The sequence below is a fragment of the Tiliqua scincoides genome, chromosome 1, assembly GCF_035046505.1.
Source record: "Tiliqua scincoides isolate rTilSci1 chromosome 1, rTilSci1.hap2, whole genome shotgun sequence".
In the NCBI taxonomy this organism is placed as follows: domain Eukaryota; kingdom Metazoa; phylum Chordata; class Lepidosauria; order Squamata; family Scincidae; genus Tiliqua; species Tiliqua scincoides.
In genome coordinates this window covers 291690415-291710507 of record NC_089821.1, presented here as the reverse complement: position 1 = coordinate 291710507, position 20093 = coordinate 291690415, and positions in this window count along the sequence as shown.

Below are 20093 nucleotides of genomic sequence, written 5' to 3'. Positions count from 1 at the left end.
GCGCCGCCGATGATAACTCGGTGTCAGAATGTATTTTCCCCCTGCTTTACACACTCCGAATTAGAATATCAGAAGCATCCTCAGCACAAAGCTTACATTTGCATTTGGAACAAGTCTGGAGAACTTTTTTTGGTGCTGCTCAAGCTTGCCTTGAATGGAGTGAAGTCCAGAAGGAAACAGCAAGGGCACCTTGGGAACACGAGTCATATACATATTTAATGTATATCAATATCATATATATTACATATTAATATATATTATGCTAGTGCCTGGAACTCTATTTACTAGTTTTGTGTGTGTGTGTGTGTGTGTGTGTGTGTGTGTGTGAGAGAGAGAGAGAGAGAGAGAGAGAGAGAGAGAGAGAGAAAGAGAGAGAGAGAGACCCACATCAGAGTGGGCAGGAGCTATAGCAAAAACTGTGGCATACAGCAACCACAACTGCTGGCACTCTATTTGATGTTCCTCTCAGTGGCACCACCATGTCCCTTGGGTCTGCTGTAGTCAGCGTACAGGGTGGAACATGGTAACAGGCCAGGGTGACCAGAAACAATAGAGGACAGAGTTCCTATACCTTTAACCTGAGGTATTCAATCTGTGTGTCCTGCCTCCTTAGGGAGGTGTGGCTAGCCTCCATGCTTCTCGGGGAGAGAGGCTGGGCTGGGCTGCTCTGCTGCAGGTGCTGCCTGCTGATTTGCTGCTTTTCTGCAGCTGTGAACAAGGTGGGTGGGGCAGCATGAGGCTGGGAGGGCTGTGAAACATGGTGGGGGGAGGTGGGAGAAAAGGCTGGCTGGCCAGGCAGAGGTGCCGCATCTCATCATGGAGCTCTTTCCATGTGCAACCTTGCCCCAGGGACTACATTTCCCAGTGTGCCCTTTGCCCTGGGCATCCTGGGATTGGTCAAGGCTGGAGGAGAGAAGAGCTCAGAGGTGCTGCATCTCATCAGCACAGGGGCGCACCTGGCAGGCTTCAAAGCGGGAGGGGATGTTGCAAGGTGTTCCAAGGTTCAAAAGCAAGACTCAGTAGGCAAGAGTGGTGATCATCTGCAAGCTTTATTTCGTTGCCAGCAACTGGCGTCTCAAGGGACTCCAGTCCAAAGCAGTGAGAGCAATTTTCAATCTGAACCTGACCCTTTTATTACATTCTGGGTCCTTTGTTTAAGGTGTTTTACACTTTTCATTGGCTGGAGTTTGACATCATAGATGGGGCTTACTCTGGATTGGCCAGAGATAGCCTTACAGACATTTGATTGATGAGCTACAGGTTTCAAATAAGGCAATACCATACATTTAAACATACAGAAAACTTTGTTTTCAAGTACCAGTAGAGTGCACTGTAATCTCATTTTTATTCTGAACTGGCCTTTTGGCATGTCTTTGTACGTATTTCTTGGCATTCGTAATTTAGATGACCTTGGTAAGAGCCACCTGTTTATCTCTCTACATTCTTTTCTCCTGCTCCCACCAGACACTGTGGGACTTTCTCAAGAATGTTTCTGCTTCTCTTATTATCTGTGTCTCTATTTCAACCTGCCAAGTAAGATTTTCCCTTACTACAATGTGGCAAATTTGTGTGTTTCCCCCCTGCATATTGCTGCCAAAAGGAGTCTTATCTAAGATGCAACTCCCTCTGCCAAATTCCAAAAGTATCAATGCAAGACTTTGAGTCCTCAAGGTCTACAGAGATACAGGCTTAGTGAATGCTTGTGCCAAGACAAGAGTGTTATCTTTGAGAAGTTGCTTTTCCCACATTCCAAAGTCTGTGAGCTGCCTCCCTTTGAGACAGACCTTTGATTTTAGCTGAAAAATAGCTTTTCACCTTTCTGTGTATTTTTATGATTTTATTAAACATTCTAACAGTTAAAACTCACTTCTAAAGCTACTATGCCTTTATATATATATATATTACACTTTAAGACAATAACTATTAAGTATTGAAGAATTATTGGCAAGCAAGCAAGCAATCTTTTTGGCATTTCTATGATGCTTTGGTATAATACCTTCTAAATAGCTCTCCCAGTGTTTAATATATGTATATAACACTGTCCTTTGGTTTAAAAGAAGCCTAAAAGAATAATGATTTTAAAACTGCAAACTACTTTTTTTTTTTGCCAAGGGTTTTCATCTGTTCACTGTTTAGTTTGCCATGCAAGCAGGGAGCTTATGATGGGAATTTCCCAGCATCTTGTATTCAATGTGTGTATTGTTCTAAACCGTTATCTCCTGCTGGATGCCTTGGTATGCTGCCAAGAGCTTCCTTGAGACTTTGCTAATTTTAGCAAAGCTGCTAGCCTGCAGTTTCAGGCCTGCTTCAAGCAGAGACAGTGATGTGGATTTTAAGTTTTTTTTGTTTTTTTAAGCATGTGAACATTTTCCCTATTAAGCTACTAAGCACTTGCTCCATTAGGCTTTTAAACTAATAATTTGTTCTAATTGCATAGCATAAATGGCTTTCATTAGCCTGTATCAGGAAGAGTAAGTCCTCCACTTGGGAGCCCAGCTTGCTCTTCATGTCCAAATGCCCCAGCCTGTATCCCTCCATCTTGCCTGGGGGGAACAGGGGTGGCATCTGCATGTGTGTGAGCAGCCCCCATCTACTTTGGGTTAAGCTGTAATCTTGCTGGGTGTGGCTGCAATCCTTTCTACACTTTCCTGGGAGTAAGCCCCATTGACTCAAATGGGACTTACTTCTGGGTAGACCTACATAGGCTTGGGGTCTTTGTCAGATTAACCCAGGATCCTCACCTTTCTCTTTTCCCTCGCCCTTCAAAAAAGAGAAAAAAGTTACTCTTGATGGCTTTGTCTCCAAAAATTGATTAAAAATTAAAATCCCCATTCCTTTTTAGCCATTCCCTTTTTTCCTCCTGCCTCCTTTTGGGGGGGGGGGGGTACTCTGTTGGCTGCTATCGTAAGACAAAAGGCACAATCCTAGCTAGGTCTACTCAGAAGTAAATCCTATTGTGTTCAATGGGACTTACTCCCAGGAAAGTGGGGTTAGGATTCCAGCCAAACAGTCTCTGGGTCTCAGTTTGCAAATAGCAGATACACACAAAACAAAGTCTTCCCCTCCCCCAGCAAATTCATCACTTCTTCCCCCCTCCCTTTCCAAAACCCTCCAGGTGTGCTGCTAACAAACTCAGGGCACAATCCTAACCAGGTCTACTCAGAAGTAAGTCCTATTTTGTTCAATGGGGCTTATTCTCAGGTAAGTGTGGTTAGGATTGCAGTCTCAGAGTGCTGGCAGCTTTGTTTCTAGTGCAGAATTATAGCACCTTCATCCCCATTTTGGGGGTAACTGAGGTGAGGTGTTGTGAGGGAAGCTGTGGCCAGTGGCTATAAGGATCAGGGGAGGCTGGAGCCAGAAAAATTCGAGAACCACTGCCTTTAACCATTGTATAGAAGCAGGAACTTTGGAAGGTGCAGTTTAACATGAAGAACATAAGAACATAAGAACAGCCCCACTGGATCAGGCCATAGGCCCATCTAGTCCAGCTTCCTGTATCTCACAGCGGCCCACCAAATGCCCCAGGGAGCACACCAGATATCAAGAGACCTCATCCTGGTGCCCTCCCTTGCATCTGGCATTCTGACATAACCCATTTCTAAACTCAGGAGGTTGCGCATACACATCATGGCTTGTACCCCGTAATGGATTTTTCCTACAGAAACTTGTCCAATCCCCTTTTAAAGGCATCTAGGGTAGACGCCATCACCACATCCTGTGGCAAGGAGTTCCACAGACTGACCACACGCTGAGTAAAGAAATATTTTCTTTTGTCTGTCCTAACCCGCCCAACACTCAATTTTAGTGGATGTCCCCTGGTTCTGGTATTATGTGAGAGTGTAAAGAGCATCTCCCTATCCACTCTGTCCATCCCCTGCATAATTTTGTATGTCTCAATCATGTCCCCCCTCAAGCGTCTCTTTTCTAGGCTGAAGAGGCCCAAACACCGCAGCCTTTCCTCATAAGGAAGGTGCCCCAGCCCCGTAATCATCTTAGTCGCTCTCTTTTGCACCTTTTCCATTTCCACTATGTCTTTTTTGAGATGCGGCGACCAGAACTGGACACAATACTCCAGGTGCGGCCTTACCATAGATTTGTACAACGACATTATAATACTAGCCGTTTTGTTCTCAATACCTTTCCTAATGATCCCAAGCATAGAATTGGCCTTCTTCACTGCCGCTGCACATTGGGTCAACACTTTCATCGACCTGTCCACCACCACCCCAAGATCTCTCTCCTGATCTGTCACAGACAGCTCAGAACCCATCAGCCTATATCTAAAGTTTTGATTTTTTGCCCCAATGTGCATGACTTTACACTTACTGACATTGAAGCGCATCTGCCATTTTGCTGCCCATTCTGCCAGTCTGGAGAGATCCTTCTGGAGCTCCTCACAATCACTTCTGGCCTTCACCTCTCGGAAAAGTTTGGTGTCGTCTGCAAACTTAGCCACTTCACTGCTCAACCCTGTCTCCAGGTCATTTATGAAGAGGTTGAAAAGCACCGGTCCCAGGACAGATCCTTGGGGCACACCGCTTTTCACCTCTCTCCATTGTGAAAATTGCCCATTAACACCCACTCTCTGCTTCCTGGCCTCCAACCTGTTCTCAATCCACGAGAGGACCTGCCCTCTAATTCCCTGACTGTGGAGTTTTTTCAGTAGTCTTTGGTGAGGGACCGTGTCAAACTCCTTCTGAAAGTCCAGATATATAATGTCCATGGGTTCTCCCACATCCACATGCCTATTGACCTTTTCAAAGAATTCTATAAGGTTCGTGAGGCAAGACTTACCCTTACAGAAGCCATGCTGACTCTCCCTCAGCAAGGCCTGTTCGTCTATGTGTTTTGAGATCCTATCTTTGATGAGGCATTCCACCATCTTACGCGGTATGGATGTTAGGCTGACTGGCCTATAGTTTCCTGGGTCCCCCCTCTTTCCCTTTTTAAAAATAGGCGTGACATTTGCTATCCTCCAATCTTCTGGCACCGTGGCCGTTTTGAGGGACAAGTTGCATACCTTAGTCAAGAGATCTGCAACTTCATTCTTCAATTCCTTAATAACTCTTGGGTGGATGCCATCAGGGCCCGATGACTTATTGATCTTTAATTTATCAATGAGGTCTGAAACATCTTCTCTTTTAACCTCTATCTGACTTAACTCCTCGGTCAGGAGGGGCCGTTTGGGCAGCGGTATCTGCCCGAGGTCTTCTGCCGTGAAGACAGATGCAAAGAACTCATTTAATTTCTCTGCCATCTCTAAGTCTCCTTTTATCTCCCCTTTCCCTCCCTCACCATCCAGAGGGCCAACCGCTTCTCTGGTGGGTTTCCTGCTTCTAACATATTTGAAGAAACTTTTATTATTCCCCTTAATGTTGCTGGCCATGTGTTCCTCATAGTCTCGCTTGGCCTCCCGTATCACCTTCTTACATTTCTTTTGCCACAGTTTATGTTCCTTTTTATTCTCCTCATTAGGGCAAGACTTCCATTTATGGAAGGAAGCTTCCTTGCCCTTCACAGCCTCTCTAACTTGGCTGGTTAGCCATGCGGGCACCCTCCTGGATTTAGTGGAACCCTTCTTTCTTTGCGGTATACACCTCTGCTGGGCCTCTATTACTGTTGTTTTAAGCAGCCTCCATGCACTCTGGAGAGATTGGACTCTTTTTACCCTCCCTTTCAACCTCCTTCTAACCAGCCTCCTCATTTGAGGGAAGTCCGCCTGTCGGAAGTCAACGGTTTTTGTTAGAGGTTTGCCTGGTATTCTTCCCCCAACGTGCATGTCAAAACGGATCGCAGCATGATCACTGTTCCCCAATGGCTCAGTAACGTTTACATCTCTAACCAGGTCCTGCGTACCGCACAATATTAAATCCAGAGTCACCTGTCCTCTGGTGGGCTCCGTGACTAGCTGCTCTTAGCCACAGTCATTTAGCACGTCAAGAAATCCGGTTTCCTTATCGTGACCAGAACACAAATTGACCCAGTCAATATGAGGATAATTGAAGTCCCCCATGATTACAACCCTGTCCCTCCTTGTCACCTCCCTGATCTGTTTCCTCATTTCAAGGTCCCCATCAGATTTCTGGTCTGGAGGACGATAGCACGCCCCCAGTATTACATCGCTGCACAAGCCTGGTAATTTAACCCACAGAGATTCTACGGTGGAGTCGGACCCACCTTCAATCTCTACTTTGCTGGATTCTATCCCTTCCTTAACATAAAGGGCCACCCCACCTCCAACACGCCCCTGCCTGTCCCTCCTGTAGAGTTTATAGCCCGGGATTGCGGTATCCCACTGATTCTCCGCATTCCACCAGGTTCCCGTTATGCCCACTATGTCAATGTTTTCCCTTGTCACCAGACATTCCAGTTCTCCCACCTTTGCTCGTAGACTTCGGGCATTCGCATAAAAGCATTTATACACGGAATGCCCCAGGATGGGCTGCTTATTCGCTCCTTTGTCTCCGCATCCTCTCATTGTGCCAAACCGTCTATCACATCCCATCACACTACCTTTCCCAATTTCTTCTCCTACCCTGCCTTTGTCTTGTTGTTCTCTAACCTCCCCATCCTCATCCCATAGGGATGAGGAGTCCCGAACCGGATGCCCCTCGGCTCCTGTCGGCCTTCCCCCAGGGATCAGGTAGCTTCACCATGGCTACCACTCTGATACACTTTTCAGTCATACCCCAGTCTCAGAGTTTATCTTGATGTGACCTGTGACAAGATTTTACTCTTCAGCGGCCTTGACGTTTAACTTTCATATCTTGGATGAAATCCAGAAACACAAACTGACAGTTGCTTTCCAAGTCCTAAATACAACACTGAATCCATTAATGACTCTTCCCCCTCCAACCTTTTTCTTCTCTGACTCCAACCTGTAATGTCACCCAACGTACCAGTCAGAGTTCCTTTGCTTTGAGAGAATGTAATACTTTCCGGCTCATTTGAAAGAGCATCTCTGCAAAGCCAAGTTTTATGGCAGGAGCTGACTGCAGGCTCCTTCAATGGCATCTGGCAGCCTGTGATACAAAGCAAATAAGACTGGAGACGGTTATTCCCCAGTGCGCTTATGCAAAGGAGCTTGGCTTAAGCAACAGTGACTTGAAGTGCTGTTGGCTTCACGCTAGATGGACCTGACTTCGACATTCTTGGCTTGGGAAGCTGGGGTGGAAAATAGCTATGATATTTTCAGTAATGCTTGTTTCTGATTCTACTTAGGTTACAAGTGAATATTTCTGAGTTAGGAGGGATCAGCAGTGGCAAGGATGGGATGCTTTTGAAGCAAGGGTGGGGGGACACAAACCATTTGAAAGATACTGTGCCAAGTGAACCTGGTGATGTGTAAGAACATAAGAACAGCCCCACTGGATCAGGCCATAGGCCCATCTAGTCCAGCTTCCTGTATCTCACAGCAGCCCACCAAATGTCCCAGGGAGCACACCAGATAACAAGAGACCTGCAAGGCATTCTGGGAATTGTAGTTAAGAACATAAGAACAGCCCCACTGGATCAGGCCATAGGCCCATCTAGTCCAGCTTCCTGTATCTCACAGCAGCCCACCAAATGCCCCAAGGAGCACACCAGATAACCTGCATCCTGGTGCCCTCCCTTGCATCTGGCATTCTGACATAGCCCATTTCTAAAATCCTCATGAACTTAAGGATCTTGTTGGATGGGAAGAAAGCACCTTCAGTTGGAATTGTGAAAACCTGTCGCAACATTTACAGTTCAGAATGAATGCATATGGAATTGTCCTCACTCTGAATGCGCTTCTTGACGTTGTCATCTAGATAAATCTGACCGGTGACATATATCATTGCATTCAGGATGTGAACCCCATTTGGCTGGTAATGTAATCCTATTCAAACAAGAAAAAAATGAAGCTTTAAAAATGTATTTGCTGACTGGTCAATGAATAGCCCTCAAAAACCCTTCTGGAAAAAAAGAGCAATGTAGTTTTGGAGGGGAACATTTTATCCCCCTGCCCCTTCCCAAAAAATAAAATGACACAGGATTCTCTGTCAAAATGTGAACAATGTTCAATGCAGTCCTAGCATGGCTTCTCCCATCACTCTGGAGCAAATGGATCTTCTTCCATACAGGTCCGGTAGCCTATAGGACAATAATTCTATCAGTGGGGCAGTGAATCTTACTGGTTGACTGAAGCAAATTGTGAGCCAACAGTGAATTGTGCAAATTCTGTCATGTAACACAACATGCATTAAACTGGTTTCTGTTAACTCTGACCAATCTTTGAAAAAGTTCACAAGGCAGTAAGTAAATGAGGTGTAGGAGGAAAAAAAAATCAGAAGTTATATTAAATTGCTTCTTGATTCATTGGATTTGTTGTCCTTTCTTGATGCTTGTCTAGGTTACCTTGACTGTCAAACCGAGGGTGGAGGATGAGGAAGGAGTGCTTATGAATGTTGCTCTTAACAGCTTCATTTATACAACATGCAGGACCTGCTTCAAAGCCATAAATGTAGGGTCACTTTATAAGTCAGCAGGTACACTGAAAGTGCATATTTCTACAAACCGTGCTTACCATCACATCTGAAGCTACTGCATCAACCACTTCTTTACATGGACATGCAACAAGGAGCTTTGATTTGCTGTGGCTTCCTATTGTGTGTAGTACTCATGGTCTCCCAGTGAAAAAGACACGCCAGCCCAATCCTATTGAGGACTGGGCCAGTGCGCAAAGCCTTTGTGACAGCTAAAGGCATTTCTCCTGCTACAACATGGCTGCTGACAGACAGCAGAGCACGTTTTAGGAGTGCTGCTCTGTAAAGCGACAGTGCTTCAGGACTGTTGCTGGAGCTACACCACCTGAGCAGGTGAGACAGTGGCAGGGCAGGGAGGGAACAAAACGAGGTGGGGAGGGGTGGATCTGACCCTGAAGGTGCATGCTGGATCCTATCCCCTCCAGCAGCAGCAGCCTCTTCACCACTTTCTCTCCTCAGAGTTGTGGTAGCAAAATTGCTATCCTAGGTCCAAGGAGACCCACTGAGGGTTGAGAGGGTTTTGCAGATAAGGATATTTAAATTATCTTTCCCTGCTGAAGCCTCCCAGTTCCCCCACCACTGACTACAGCATGCCTGATTTATAGTAGGTACGACTGTACCAGTGATGGGGGGAGGATAGGATTGCACTCTGCTTCAAATGTGATTGAATGTCATAATCCATAAAAAGGGAGGGAAGGAGGGAGAGAAAGCACACACTTTCACACCATGCCTCCCTCATCCACCCTCAGACCTAAGGTACATATCAGTGAACGCCCAGGAACGCCCAGTGAACGCCCAGGAACGCCTCCCTTCCGCGTCCTCCCTGCCTACTTTTGCTGCTTGCATTGGCCCAGCTGGGCCAACGCAAGCCTCACTGAGGAAGCCATTTGTTGTGCCACAGCTCCTCCCCACTGGGCCTTGTGCCCGCTTAAGGCTGATTAGTTTCCCTTGTTAAACTCACAAGTGCAGCAAGCAAAAGTCAGAGTCAGGTCCCAGTCCAATAAATGCAGATTGCCAACTCACAGCCCAAAGTCAAGATGCCGGGTCACAGTCCAAGGTCAAAGTCCAGGTAGGCCAGGTCAGGTCAGGTCTCCTCTGGGTCAGGGTAGCCTTTGGTCCTTCCGAAGCTGCCTTTTATCCTTGGGTGTCTCATAATCCAAAATGCAGCTGAGCTGTGAGCTATCTTGTTAAGTCCAAATTATGCTCAGCTGAGCCATCTCTTCAGTCCATGTCCATTCAAAGTCCCATCAAGGTCAAATGAAGCTCAGGTGTCCATCAGAGTCCCATTGGCCTTGATTGATTACAGCTGTGGAGCCAGCCCTGCCCTTCCCAGAGCTGTCAACCAGCTATCAAAACATGGAATCGCTGTCAACACCACATCATCCACCTGATGATCTTCTGATCTTCCATTACACCATCTCCATGCATCTCCGTGCACCGAATCAGCTTCCTCCTGAGGAGGTGCAAACGCGCCTTATGGCACATTTGCGATCCTCCTGGGCCAACGCAAGAGACTTGTCCTGACCCAACTCATTTCCAGAATTGCGCCCTATAAATGAAAAATGACATCAGATGACAGTGAATGTGTTTGCACGGAGTGTAATGGGTTCAATATGATCCATAATGACCATGCAGTAGTAACTTTTCCACGCACCCCTGATCATGCTAGTGTGCAGATTTGGAGAAGCTCAGAAAGAGCATACTTTTTTCTCTCCATCTATGAGATGATGCTGGCATCAGAGCTGGTTGAAGCGTGCCCAGGACTACACTGTACTAGTTATATAGCAGAAATGCTAAATGTTACCCCAAGTGGGTATGAAATTCTCCTGTTAAATTTCATTTTCAAATTAATGTGAGATATCTCTCTAGACTTGATGGGTGTTTTTTTTTCTTCCCACTATATCTCAAAGCCTGTAAGAAGATTTCTTGGTTTTAAACAAAGCTTCTTGAATGTGTCAGGCTGTTTCCCCAAAGAGAAGTACTGAATATTTAAAAAAGTAAAACCACTCTATTGACTTATCTGATGGAGGAACTAGCGTTTCACCAGCGGATACTGCCTTGTGACTGTCACAAAGACCACTCCGGCAATGCCTGAAGCGAAGCGCCCCTGGAATACCAGCAGAGACCAGAGTGGCCCCGTGCACTGTGGTGGATCAGAAAAGGGCCCTCCCCCCCAACCCAGGTAGACTAGCAGAGGAGGAAGAACAGGGTGTGTGGTGGGTAGAATGTAGACAGGGGTGGGCAGAATGGGTTGGGGTGGATGGAATGGGAAAGTGATGGGGCGAGCAAGAAGGTAGATTGGGTCCAATCAGGACCCATTGAAAGGTTCAATGGCAGACAAAAAAAGAAGAGAAAAAAGAATCCAAACCCCCTTCCTGGACCTGATTCCCCCAATCCGGGTCCATGTGGAGTTGTGCCAGCGATATGACTGGCACAGATCCAAGTAGACCAGTCTGGACCTTAGAGTCTTACTTCCGGGCAAGGAAACAAATTTTCCCTTACCCAGGAAACCTCCAGGACTGACCCCAAAGGATGCACAGCTGCATGGGGGGGAGGGGGGAGGGGAAATGATGCTGTTCCTTGGATTTCCTATTTAATACACAGGGAATATTTCAATAATGAGCTGAGTGCCATAATATGCTTTACCAATCCAGGTTCCAAAGATTTATTGCAATTATTATTTTGAAATTAAACAGAGGTGAAGCAAATTTAAAATGAATTATTTCCACTTAATGCAATTCTGCAAGGGTCAGTGTTCATAGTATTGATACACCTATGTTCATAGTATTGGGTGTTGAGCCAGTGAAACAAGAGAAACTCAACAAGGTTTCTGTTTATCATGGCTAAGCTATAAATCATGGCAATGCTATAAAATATGTTCACTGGGGAGGCTAATGGCTCCATAGTTAGAACACATAATTTGTATGCAGAAGACCCAGTTGATCTCCAATTAAAATGTAATTAATGCAATTGGATTATGTACAATGACTGGTAAACCCCCATGCCCCTGGATAATTGCCACCTGGGGAGGCAATGCTGGGCTAGATAGAATAATGGTCTGACTCATAAGAAGATAAGAACAGCCCCACTGGATCAGGCCATAGGCCCATCTAGTCCAGCTTCCTGTATCTCACAGTGGCCCACCAAATGCCCCAGGGAGCACACCAGATAACAAAAGACCTCATTCTGGTGCCCTCCCTTGCATCTGGCATTCTGACATAGCCCATTTCTAAAATCAGGAGGTTGCGCATACACATCATGGCTTGTAACCTGTAATGGATTTTTCCTCCAGAAACTTGTCCAATTCCTTTTTAAAGGCGTCCAGGTCAGATGCCATCACCACATCCTGCGGCAAGGAGTTCCACAGACCAACCACACACTGAGTAAAGAAATATTTTCTTTTGTCTGTTCTAACTCTCCCAACACTCAATTTCAGTGAATGTCCCCTGTTTCTGGTGTTATGTGAGAGTATAAAGAGCATCTCCCTATCCACTCTGTCCATCCCCTGCATAATGTCTCAATCATGTCCCCCCTCAGGCGCCTCTTTTCTAGACTAAAGAGGCCCAAACGCTGTAGCCTTTCTTCATATGGAAGGTGCCCCAGCCCAGTAATCATCTTAGTCTTTTGCACCTTTTCCATTTCCACTATGTCTTTTTTGAGATGCGGCGACCAGAACGGGACACAATACTCCAGGTGTGGCCTTACCATCGACTTGTACAACTTTAAGGCAGTTTCCTATCACATCCACTATCATGAAAATACATGATTGTACCAGCCGTGATGAAAATCCCTGCTTTTCCTGCATTTTTGGATTTTTTCTTCATCTTTGGGACCTCTCCATAACCCCAGAAGCTTTTGCGATCCCTCAGAATCCTGAAAAGGCTGCTGAGTCATCCAGATGCCGTAGACATTAGTTATTAGCCCTCTCCTTCTTCCCTAAATGACTGGAAAATAAAGTATTTGGCTTTGAATATTATCAATGGACCATGAACTCCACCTGAATTCCAAGATCAGGGGAAATTAGAAACTCAGATGTGCTGCCAATAACCTAGTAGCATAGCTGGGGGGTGGGTCAAACAGTAAGTACTGTAAGCGGCCCCTATTTGTCTTCAGAGCCACACCAGGCAGTGGTAGTAGTGTGCAGGAGATGCTGTTTGGTTTGGTGAGTTGGCTCTGATGGCTCTGATGGTGAGGAGGGGCTGCTTACATGGCCCATTGCAACACCTGCAGTATTTACCATTTTGCCCCCCCCCAGCTACACTACTGCAAGGACTTTTCATTCCCAAAGTGTGTGCGGCCTCTCCTAACTCCATTTTGGTAAATTGATGACACTGTTGAGAATTAACCAGGACTTTGCCCGGAAAAGGGTGACGGTAAGGCTAATCAAAGGCCATTAAGGGAAAATGAAGGCTGAGGTATTGTGGGGTATCTTTGTGCCCCCTTTCCTCAAAGGCAATGGTTCCAAATCTGTGAGCCGTGGCTCCCCGGGGAGCCGCAGAGACCAGCCAGGGGAGTAGCGGAATCCTCATGGAAAACCCGCTGCCCTATAAAATGTATAGGATTGTAGCCCTAACATGGAGCCACAACCAAAGGCCCAGTAGGTCATGGGAGCCGCCAAGTGAAAAGGTTTGGAAACCCCTGCTCTAAAGTTTCAAAAATTTGGATGCGCCATCTTGATACAATTTTACTGCAAGCTTGAGTCCTATGGCATCATACATGAAGTTTTTGCTTCCCAGTGTCTAGGCCACCAGGACAATCTTTTCAAATCCCTTCTCCAGGAAGCCTCTTCCAGCTAATGATCTGATTGTTGGTGTAGCTAGCATACACCTTGCCATAACTTTTGTCCCTCAGGGACCTCCTGGATTGGGATGTAGTTAAGCCTTTGTGTCCCCTGGATGGGCATATTTTATCTCTGTGAAATCCAGAGGTAAATGTCCAGAAAACTCCTAGCTATACAGCCAGGAGAAACTCCAGAAATGATTGTCCACCCAGGAATGCTTTTGTTTTCCTGGTGACAAGCCTATAAGTACCCTTGGGAGTAGAACGCTCCCACTTTTCCATCTCTGAAGGTGCCCATGCTGCTGTGTGTTTGGTTGTTTCTTCCTCCATAGAGACCGCCACCATTTTGGATCATGTTGCCATTTGCCAAAGTGTCCATGAGCATTTTTGTGCAGTCTGTGCATTTTTCCAGTTCTTCCTACAGAGCCTCCCTCCATTTTGTGGCTAGTTCTTCCCCACCGAAAGCTTCCACATTGACTCACTTTTGGAAAGACTTGTCCTGCTCTAGAAAGCCTCTCACTCTTGTAGCCGCCTCGCCACACTACACCCTCAGCTTTCCCTGTCTACAAAAGAGAATACTTTCCCTTTTCGTGTAACCTGAAGCTGTGCAGTCCAGTCTTCCTGAATGGAAGGACAATGTATGCCAGCCTATCCAGCAGATTAAAGATCAGTAATCTCCCCTCCTTTGATCCTCCTAACACCTCTCCCTCCCCTCTAAAAGCCTCCATTCTCAGTGTTTGTGTTCAAAGCCTCCCACTAATTTTCTCCCCTTTGCTCTTTGGCTTATCTCTGGCTAAGAGGAAAACTCAGCACAGCTGCATCCCGACTTTCACACTTGCGACTTTTGTTTTTCATTTAACCTGTGCTTTCCCAAAAGGGAGCTATTGGCAAATATTTTCTCTCCCACAAACACTTAGGTCTCTGTGTAACTGATTTATCAAGTAAAATAAATGATAGCTCAGATAAACTTGTCTTTTCTTTGTGTGCTTATATTACGTAATAAATTATACCTTCTTTTAAAAGCAAAGGCTTGTGGTTACTGGCAGCCTAATTTAGAGGTATTTTGAGATTGTCCACAGGATTATCCACATTCCATGTTCATGACAATGATCCCACAACTGTCAGACAATGCTGGATTTGACCTCTCGCTCTCAAAGTATTGCTAATTCCCCCAATGTGAGTTTAATTCTGGGCAGATTGTGTGTGGTGTGTGTGCATGACATGTGTTGGAATAAACATGTGTAGTGTGAGTAAGCAGTGTTGGCAATAGGTGAACTATATTTTTAGTTCTACTTCTGCCTAGTAACAGCATAGGAACCGGATATGTGTGTGTGTGATAGCATAGATGTTTAAAATTCTGGAACATCCCACCTGGGTAACATGACAACAGCACCTTGCTGATCCACCCCCATCTGATGTAGTGTGACTGTTGTCGCCATCCCTGCTTAAGAATTCTCAGTGAAGGATACAAAATGTATTTTAGTAGTCTGTTTAAACAATTATTATGGTTCTTATGCACCATAATGCATTTTATGCATCAGATAAAATGCATAAAATCAGATGGTGGCTGGATTTGACCTGTTGAATATCAGGTTCTTCCCAAGGACCTGGGATATTCACATTTTTGTAAGATGTGTGCTGTTCCAAGTAAGACTGCTTTCTGTAGCTGCGGTGTACTGATTTCCTTTACACCTAGGATGCTCAGGTATTTTTCGCTATTGAGACTAGAGTGCCGAAGATTGGTCCAATTTGAACTTTTTTTTTCTGCCATAGGCGTTCAACTTCATTGTGCAAATCTTTCTTTTTGGTGATTATTTCCTGTTCTTTCTCTTCAACTCTCATCTCCAGGTATTGCTGCATCTACTATATTATTATTAATATTATAGTGACAGGACCATTGCATCCTGGACAACGGTGTCCCGATCAAATGCATCCTGTCATTGGACATTTACTTTTTTTTTTTTTTTCTTTTGCATCCTGGACATCTGTGTCCCTATATTTATGTTGATATTAAATGTTCTTTTTTATTTTGAAAATGCAAAGATATGGACAGAATTAAGGGTAGAACTAGGATAACAGGTTTAGCATATAACATATATAACTTTTTTGAGCCGAGACGCCTGAGGGGGAACATGATTGAGACATAAAAAATTATGCACGGGAAGGATAAAGTGTATAGAGAGATGCTCTTTACACTCTCACATAACACCAGAACCAGGGAATATCCACTAAAATTGAGTGTTGGGAGAGTTAGGACAGACAAAAGAAAATATTTCTTTACTCAGCATGTGGTTGGTCTGTAGAACTCCTTACCGCAGGATGTGGTGATGACATCTAGCCTGGATGCCTTTAAAAGGGGTTTGGATAAGTTTCTGGAGGAAAAATTCATTACAGGTTACAAGCCATCATGCGTATGTGCAACCTCCTGATTTTAGAAATGGGCTATGTCAGAAAGCCAGATGCAAGGGAGGCACCAGGATGCAGGTCTCTTGTTATCTGGTGTGCTCCCTGGGGCATTTGGTGGGCTGCTGTGAGATACAGGAAGCTGGACTAGATGGGCCTTTGGCCTGATCCAGCGGGGCTGTTCTTATGTTCTTGTGTAACATGGGGTTTGTTGCCCAGTTATAGTGGGACATAAATAACCAGGATGCGAAACAAACAAACAAACAAACAAACAAACAAACAAACAAACAAACAAACAACGAGAACACGAATATCCAGTGACTGGGACAAATAACTCATGACCGAATGCATTTGACCAGGGCACCACTGTTTGGGGATGCAAATACCTAGTACCTAATATTATTATTATGAATATTTATATACAGTGGTGTCACTAGGGGGTGCAGGGGGTACGGGTCGCACCAGGTGACATGCAAGGTGGGGTGACGTGCGCTGGGGGGATGAAGCGTTAAAATTGTGTTCCACGCGCAGGGCCAGCTAGGCAGGCGGAGATCAGGGGTCTCAATGCGTGGATGAGACGGTGGTGTAGGGAGGAGGGGTTTAGATTCGTTAGGCACTGGGGAACGTTTTGGGACAAGCGGGGCCTGTACAAGAGGGACGGGCTCCATTTGAACCAGAATGGAACCAGACTGCTGGCGCATAACATTAAAAAGGTGGCAGAGCAGCTTTTAAACTGATCCCTGGGGGAAGGCCGACAGGAGCCGAGGGGCATCCGGTTCGGGACTCCTCATCCCTATGGGATGAGGATGGGGAGGTTAGAGAACAACAAGACAAAGGCAGGGTAGGAGAAGAAATTGGGAAAGGTAGGGTGAAGGGATGTGATAGACGGTTTGGCACAATGAGAGGATGCAGGGACAAAGGAGCAAATAAGCAGCCCATCCTGGGGCATTCTGTGTATAAATGCTTTTATGCGAATGCCCGAAGTCTACGAGCAAAGGTGGGAGAACTGGAATGTCTGGTGACAAGGGAAAATATTGACATAGTGGGCATAACGGAAACCTGGTGGAATGCAGAGAATCAGTGGGATACCGCAATCCCGGGCTATAAACTCTACAGGAGGGACAGGCAGGGGCGTGTTGGAGGTGGGGTGGCCCTTTATGTTAAGGAAGGGATAGAATCCAGCAAAGTAGAGATTGAAGGTGGGTCCGACTCCACCGTAGAATCTCTGTGGGTTAAATTACCAGGCTTGTGCAGCAATGTAATACTGGGGGCGTGCTATCGTCCTCCAGACCAGAAATCTGATGGGGACCTTGAAATGAGGAAACAGATCAGGGAGGTGACAAGGAAGGACAGGGTTGTAATCATGGGGGACTTCAATTATCCTCATATTGACTGGGTCAATTTGTGTTCTGGTCACGATAAGGAAACCGGATTTCTTGACGTGCTAAATGACTGTGGCTTAGATCAGCTAGTCAAGGAGCCCACCAGAGGACAGGTGACTCTGGATTTAATTTTGTGCGGTACGCAGGACCTGGTTAGAGATGTAAACGTTACTGAGCCATTGGGGAACAGTGATCATGCTGCGATCCGTTTTGATGTGCACGTTGGGGGAAGAATACCAGGCAAATCTCTAACAAAAACCCTTGACTTCCGACGGGCGGACTTCCCTCAAATGAGGAGGCTGGTTAGAAGGAGGTTGAAAGGGAGGGTAAAAAGAGTCCAGTCTCTCCAGAGTGCATGGAGGCTGCTTAAAACAACAGTAATAGAGGCCCAGCAGAGGTGTATACCGCAAAGAAAGAAGGGTTCCACTAAATCCAGGAGAGTGCCCGCATGGCTAACCAGCCAAGTTAGAGAGGCTGTGAAGGGCAAGGAAGCTTCCTTCCGTAAATGGAAGTCTTGCCCTAATGAAGAGAATAAAAAGGAACATAAACTGTGGCAAAAGAAATGTAAGAAGGTGATAGGGGAGGCCAAGCGAGACTATGAGGAACGCATGGCCAGCAACATTAAGGGGAATAATAAAAGCTTCTTCAAATATGTTAGAAGCAGGAAACCCGCCAGAGAAGCGGTTGGCCCTCTGGATGGTGAGGGAGGGAAAGGGGAGATAAAAGGAGACTTAGAGATGGCAGAGAAATTAAATGAGTTCTTTGCATCTGTCTTCACGGCAGAAGACCTCGGGCAGATACCGCTGCCCGAACGGCCCCTCCTAACCGAGGAGTTAAGTCAGATAGAGGTTAAAAGAGAAGATGTTTCAGACCTCATTGATAAATTAAAGATCAATAAGTCACCGGGCCCTGATGGCATACACCCAAGGGTTATTAAGGAATTGAAGAATGAAGTTGCAGATCTCTTGACTAAGGTATGCAACTTGTCCCTCAAAACAGCCACGGTACCAGAAGATTGGAGGATAGCAAATGTCACGCCTATTTTTAAAAAGGGAAAGAGGGGGGACCCGGGAAACTATAGGCCGGTCAGCCTAACATCCATACCGGGTAAGATGGTGGAATGCCTCATCAAAGATAGGATCTCAAAACACATAGACGAACAGGCCTTGCTGAGGGAGAGTCAGCATGGCTTCTGTAAGGGTAAGTCTTGCCTCACAAACCTTATAGAATTCTTTGAAAAGGTCAACAGGCATGTGGATGCGGGAGAACCCGTGGACATTATATATCTGGACTTTCAGAAGGCATTTGACACGGTCCCTCACCAAAGGCTACTGAAAAAACTCCACAGTCAGGGAATTAGAGGACAGGTCCTCTCGTGGATTGAGAACTGGTTGGAGGCCAGGAAGCAGCGAGTGGGTGTCAATGGGCAATTTTCACAATGGAGAGAGGTGAAAAGCGGTGTGCCCCAAGGATCTGTCCTGGGACCGGTGCTTTTCAACCTCTTCATAAATGACCTAGAGACAGGGTTGAGCAGTGAAGTGGCTAAGTTTGCAGACGACACCAAACTTTTCCGAGTGGTAAAGACCAGAAGTGATTGTGAGGAGCTCCAGAAGGATCTCTCCAGACTGGCAGAATGGGCAGCAAAATGGCAGATGCGCTTCAATGTCAGTAAGTGTAAAGTCATGGACATTGGGGCAAAAAATCAAAACTTTAGATATAGGCTGATGGGTTCTGAGCTGTCTGTGACAGATCAGGAGAGAGATCTTGGGGTGGTGGTGGACAGGTCGATGAAAGTGTCGACCCAATGTGCGGCAGCAGTGAAGAAGGCCAATTCTATGCTTGGGATCATTAAGAAGGGTATTGAGAACAAAACGGCTAATATTATAATGCCGTTGTACAAATCGATGGTAAGGCCACACCTGGAGTATTGTGTCCAGTTCTGGTCGCCGCATCTCAAAAAAGACATAGTGGAAATGGAAAAGGTGCAAAAGAGAGCGACTAAGATGATTACGGGGCTGGGGCACCTTCCTTATGAGGAAAGGCTACGGCGTTTGGGCCTCTTCAGCCTAGAAAAGAGACGCTTGAGGGGGGACATGATTGAGACATACAAAATTATGCAGGGGATGGACAGAGTGGATAGGGAGATGCTCTTTACACTCTCACATAATACCAGAACCAGGGGACATCCACTAAAATTGAGTGTTGGGCGGGTTAGGACAGACAAAAGAAAATATTTCTTTACTCAGTGCGTGGTCGGTCTGTGGAACTCCTTGCCACAGGATGTGGTGCTGGCGTCTAGCCTAGACGCCTTTAAAAGGGGATTGGATGAGTTTCTGGAGGAAAAATCCATTATGGGGTACAAGCCATGATGTGTATGCGCAACCTCCTGATTTTAGGAATGGGTTAAGTCAGAATGCCAGATGTAGGGGAGAGCACCAGGACGAGGTCTCTTGTTATCTGGTGTGCTCCCTGGGGCATTTGGTGGGCCGCTGTGAGATACAGGAAGCTGGACTAGATGGGCCTATGGCCTGATCCAGTGGGGCTGTTCTTATGTTCTTATGTTCTTATGTTCTTATGTGGTTTTAGGAGCAACCTCATCACGCCATATACCGTTGGATGCGGAATTTCCAGAGGAATGCAGTGCAAAAGACCAGAGTGAAATATCTCCTTTCCTTCAAATGTAATGGCAAAAAAACCAGAGAACAGAAAATGCGTGGAGCCCTATGCAATGTGAAACCGAGTTGTATTGCGTGCTTACTCACAAGTAGGCGAACTTGCCTTAGTGCATTGGAAAGTGCAGGCTGAGAGGAATCCAATGACACCAGAATGGTCCCTATCCAATGAATGCAGCCCCCCAAAACATCCAAGGAGTTGATCCTTCCCTCCCAGTTATGAATGTATTGAGCCCTATTGAGCCTTATGGAATGCAAAACTAAGCCACATGGTCATGTTTACTCATGAGTAGGCCAATGTGCCTTGGCTTGTGATCAGGCCAGGCAAAGGGGAATGTGAGGACACCTGA